The sequence below is a fragment of the Chelonoidis abingdonii genome, chromosome 1 (assembly GCF_003597395.2).
Source record: "Chelonoidis abingdonii isolate Lonesome George chromosome 1, CheloAbing_2.0, whole genome shotgun sequence".
NCBI classification, from domain to species: domain Eukaryota; kingdom Metazoa; phylum Chordata; order Testudines; family Testudinidae; genus Chelonoidis; species Chelonoidis abingdonii.
The window spans coordinates 149,112,981-149,118,701 of record NC_133769.1 but is presented as its reverse complement, the minus strand read 5'-3'; the positions used below and the strand labels follow the sequence as shown (position 1 = coordinate 149,118,701).

Genomic DNA, 5,721 nt, shown 5'->3' with positions numbered 1-5,721 from the left:
CCCCTACTCTCCCATCGCCCCATGCAGACAGTCCCTACTGCATCACAAGCCCCTGTTCAATTCCAGGACAGAAAGCAAAACTCTTCTGCAAGAATATCCAAAAAAATTTCTGTTTCACTTTATTTCATAAGTGCAGTTGCGTGGCAAGTAAATGATGACCCTAAAGTTTCATAAAAGCAAAGAACACTAAACAAAATAGTGTGGGAAATACGGATGTGTTGAGAAAATGGCTTGGAATGAAGAAGGACAAAAATTGATCGGTCGAGAGAAAAGGCACTGTATCCCCCTAGTATGGAACTTCTCTCACAACTACTGGAATAGAAATGCTAAGCAAATGGTGTTCTATTGTTGCAAAGGAGACTGAAATGAGGTCATTTTCTCCAGATAAAGGAAAATGGTCATGTCAGGAGTGGGATTTGAAACCACGTCTCTATGCAGAGACCAAAACACCCAGGAGACAGGAAAAAAAACATCTTAAAACTAGCCCTTTAGACCAGTCCACCATCCTAACGCTACAAAGGACATGACTTATCAACCCTAGTTTTCATTAATAGTTGATGAACTCTTTAGGGAGGTCGAGATGGCACATCTCTTTCAACTCCTAGAGACCTTCTACAGCACAGCTGATTTTTAGACACACTCACCCAGACCTAAAGTTACACATTTCCTGGAGCTCCATGAGTTCTGTGGTGTTGGAATCTCCCTGCTCCACATTTTAAGTGAACAAAAGATGGGTGCTGGCATTCTGAGAAAGTAATGGTGAACCTCAAAATCCTGCCTGGGAGCCAGCAGTTAAGCAACCAGCACACACAGTCTCTACCATGATAGCATCCTGTCTGGCAACAACTCACTGATCAATAGCTGGGGTATGAAATCCTCATTTCTTTGTTGTTCTATCACCGTAGTCCCACTTTCCTATTGCTTGTCTGTATAATCTCTGTCTGGGTTCTGTGATTTTTCTGTCTGCTGTATCATTATTTGTTGGGTGCAAAACCAATGAAGGTGGTGGGGTATAATTGGTTAGATAATCATGTTACAATATGTTAGGATTGGTTAGTTACATTTCAGTAAATGATTGGCTAAGTTGTAGCTCAGCAGAACTCAAGTTTTAGTCTGCAGTCAATCAGTCTGAAGTAAGGGGGGAATGGGAATGGGGGTAGGGGAATTGGAATTATGTTTTGCTAAGGTGGGAATAAGAACAGGGAATGGGAACAGGGGGACACAGACAAGCCTCTGTGGTGTCAGAGCTGGGAAGGGGATACTGAGGAAGGAAATCGGAATCATTGCTTGCTGGAAGTTTACCCAATAAACATCGAATTGTTTTGCACCTTTGAGCTTCGCGCATTGCTGCTCTCTGATCATGCGAGAAGGACCAGGAATGGATCGTGATGGGATAAACCATCTAACAAGTATGTCTTTCAGGGTGTGAAAAACCCATCACCCATATAATTAAGCGACCTAAGCCATGGTTAGATTAGTGCTAAATGAAAGGAAAAGATTGTTCTGTTCTATGCAGCTATTACAGGGATGGGAAACCCCTTCCAGTCCCACTATAGCAACTGTCTTCTCCACAGTGCTAAAGCAGTGTCACAGCAGCACTGTTTAATGTAGCCAGCCTCAGAGTGAGACCAGATCTGGCTCTAGTATTGGCTCGTAAGATGCTCAGGTATTAAAACAACAGCAATGACAACACAAGCTTGCTGCTTCCATTAGCAGGATTTGAACTGCTGGGGAGACCCAATGGATTTCTGTTCATTGCCTGAACCACTTGGCCACAACTACTTGATATACAGCTGCTGTACTACACACTGATTCTTTTCTCCACAGAATTGTCACTTCAAATGGCTCAGACCAGCTTCCCCAGCACACTCACGGCTGTGCATTAGTGTAAGTGTGTCCATGGCAGAACAGCAAGAGAGTTCTGCCCATTTCCCTTCCATCTGGAGCATGATTAGAATGTGTTTGTGGTTAACAACATTGCTATAGATGTTGTTCATTCCCCACACTGACAATTCAGACAGTCCCGTTCCTATTCAAATCTCCACCATAATCATTCCAATAGCCGGGGTCAGATTTCTCTGGGGCGCTGAAAAAGTTTCAGGGGATTGGTGTGTGAGCTCACCCTTGCATTTCATCCTGATGTTTCATGGACTAACACAGCAGCAGAAAGACAGAGCTGAGCCAATAACTCCTGTCAGAGGGAAAGGTGGCACGTCCCTGTGTCTGACCATTGCCATTAGCACGGAGAGAAGGTTCAATGGAATCGAATGCCCTGGCTCAGACAGAGACACAGGGAGGTTTTGCTGTTCATGGATCTGTGCAAAGGAAATTGTGTCTCTGTGTGAAACTGAGAGAGGAAATGAAAAGTCCACATGTGGCCCAGTGCCTAAAGGAATGTGGGTGAAGGACTTCAGGCTGAGAAATTATTAACAGGAATTTGTATCAATGTATTGCCCTGATTAAAAAGCTATGGCTGTAAGGCGGCCACTGTTGTTAGTACTTGAACCTGCATGGAGACACCTGAGTGGGTGTCAAGTCCATTTCCTTAACGAGGGGTAGTTGATTATTTTATCAAGATCCAAATGTCTTGGTCAAGGTATAATCAATGTCTGGATGCCAAAGAAAATAATACACTGATGATAATAAGAAGTAAATAGAAATGTATTTGCAGTCACTATGGGCATAACTATGATGATTGTTTCATGTTTCACTCTTTATATCTGACAACACCACTGCTTTCCCTTTAGTCTCATAGTTTCCAAGGGTAAAACCAAACATCATGTCAGATACAAGAGAGTGTTTGTGTTCATTCTGTGAGCTACAGAGGGGCTTGATGTAAAGCTGCTTTCAATCCTCCAGCTCTGCCGCGGATAAGTAAACATTTCAGGCTGTCACTGACCTGAAGGAAGGAGATCATTTTTTGACAGGTTATGCCTCCTCTTAAAGGTGTTTGTGTGACTGGTAGCCCTGGTTCCCAGGTCTCTCCTGAGGGAAGAAAGTTTCTGTGCAAAATACTAAAACTTTTAACAGAGAGGAGGAAAGACGATGGCCACATGATGGGGCCAGTATGTACCACAACATGGTCTTTTATGTGGGATGACTCTTAACACTGACTGATCTCCACTCCCTTGGTTTTGAAGAGATGTTTAGTTTGCACTTGGGAACCTGTAAGGCTGAAGCAATTTTTATGGATGGTGACACCGCGATTGAAGGGTTATTAATGTTGTAGAAAATTGTTAAAAACACTTAGCTTAAACTTGAGCTGCCTGTTATTAAAGGCTGGTTTCCCCACGTCAGTTCCATAAGCTCTGCTAGAAAACGCCCTGAGTTCTCTCCTGCCTCGGTGGGAACTAAGGGAATTGTCCCCTGCTGCCCTTGCTTTCCAGACTGGTTTTTCTGGGGAGGGGATGTGGAATTGATTGTTTGCTGTTGAGAATGGAACCAGGCCAGTTCTCAGGGAACGAGAACTCCCCAGCATCTTCGCAGCCCACCCAGGCTGCTGCCCTGTTCCAGCCTCTTTCCCCTGGGGGCCCTGTGTTTGACTCTAGCGCAGGCCAGGAGCAGCAGTTGAGGCAGAGGACAGCCTGGGCCGTTCAGATGCTAGAGCAGAGCACCACAGGCCTCTACTGGCTCCCTCCTCAGCAGCAAATATCAGTCCCACCCACACCCCAGAACAGCAGCCTGAGCCAAGGCAGTGCCCAGTGGGTTTTCTCTTTTTTCTCTTCCTTGGTGAGCAGGACCTGGAGGTGTTTCTGGCAGAGCAGTTGGAACTGAATGGGAACCAGCTTTTAATAACAAGCGCTCAAGTTCAGACTCATTTTGTTACAATTTCTTTATAATGTAAAATAATTCAAAAGTAAATGGGGGGAATTATTGGAACTCTTTTCTCCCAGGCATAGAAAGAAAAGAATGGCTTTTCATGATAGGGGAGTCAGGTTTCATTCACTGTCAGAATCAATGTGCACAGAAGCCTGTTGTGTTTCATTTCTTAGGTTCTGCTGCCATCGTGTGGCCATTTCCTTCCCCTCCTTTCTGTCCAAAGCACAGAGCCCAGTTCCTCCAGGGAGAGGACATCTTTCTTCTTTCCTTCCTCAACAGCCCCTTCCTTGGAGAGCCCTTTGCTGGGGTCTGGGTGGGGAACAACCATTCCTGAGGATTAATTTCACACCATATTTGGTGTTGATCTATAGATTTTACAGCCAGACTAGATCACTAGGTACCTCTGCTCTGACCTGATTCAGAACAGAGTCCAGAGAATTTTACCCAGTGATTCCTACATCCATCCCAAGATCTTCTGGCTGAAGGAGGAGGGTTCATTCAGAAAGTCATCGTGTTTGGATGTAACGGTGTGAAATGATGGGGAAATTGGCCCCTCTTTCAAGTTTAAATGTTGTAACTTCTACATCTAGACCGAGGTGGCCAACCTGAGCCAATGTAACTGCCAAACGTGCACCTCTGTATTGTGCCTGAGTCTTGTACAGCTATGAAATGCTGGTAGATGCCGTTATTTTCCCCTCTTTTTAACCAGCACTAATGCCAGGCCTGGGCTGAGAAAAGAGAGAGAGCAGCAGGTTTCCCCTATTATTTCCTGCTTGCTTTTTCTTGACTACCTTCACCTCTGCACCAACTTGCACTTTTCCTATGTGCATCTGGCTAGCTCAGTTGGTAGAGCATCAGACTTTTAATCTGAGGGTCCAGTGTTCAAGTCCCTGGTCAGGTGATGAACTTCTCTGTGATTGTAAAAACCTGACTTTCTGGTGTTACTATTTCTCTTGGGGATTTTGCCTTTCCTAAAGCCTGGTCTATACTATGTGTTTAAACCGATTTTAGCAGCTTTAAAGCGATTTAACGCCGCACCCGTCCACACTACAAGGCCCTTTATATTGATATAAAGGGCTCTTTAAATCAGTTTCTGTACTCCTTCCCAATGAGAGGAGTAGCGCTAAAATCGGTATTACCATATCGGCTTAGGGTTAGTGTGGCCGCAAATCGACAGTATTGGCCTCCAGGCGGTATCCCACAGTGCACCACTGTGACTGCTCTGGACAGCAATCTGAACTCGGATGCACGGGCCAGGTAGACAGGAAAAGCCCCGTGCACTTTTGAATTTCATTTCCTGTTTGGCCAGCGTGGAGCCCCGATCAGCACAGGTGACCACGCAGAGCTCATCAGCACAGGTAGCGCAGTCTCCTAAGAATAGAAAAAGAGCTCCAGCATGGACCACACGGGAGGTACTGGATCTGATCGCTGTATGGGGAGAGGATTCAGTGCTAACAGAACTCCATTCCAAGAGACGAAATGAAAAAATATTTGAAAACTTTTCCAAGGCTATGATGGAAAAAGGCTACACCAGGGACTCAGTGCAGTGCAGAGTTAAAGTTAAGGAGCTCAGACAAGTCTACCAGAAAACCAAAGAAGCAAACGGAAGGTCTGGGTCAGGGCCGAAAACAATCCTCTTCTACGCTGAGCTGCATGCAATTTTAGGGGGCTGCGCCAGCACTATCCCACCCCTGTCCGTGGATTCCGAGGTGGGGGTTGTAATCTCAACCATGGCTGAGGATTCTGTGGAGGGGGAAGATGAGGAGGACGACCTTGCAGAGAGCACATAGCACTCAGTTAGCCCCAACAGCCAGGAGCTTTTTCTGACCCAGCCCTCCCAATCCACTAGCCCAGACAGTGAAGCCATGGAAGCGACCTCTGGTGAGTGTACCTTTGTAGATA

At 45.6% G+C, this 5,721-nt stretch overlaps 1 non-coding gene across 1 annotated transcript; it reads left to right on the top strand.

Moving 5' to 3' along the window:
- Window positions 1-4,647: 4,647 nt before the first annotated feature.
- On the top strand, window positions 4,648-4,720 carry TRNAK-UUU (transfer RNA lysine (anticodon UUU)). Its single transcript has one exon. It is a non-coding gene; the product is annotated as a tRNA-Lys (tRNA).
- Window positions 4,721-5,721: the final 1,001 nt, after the last annotated feature.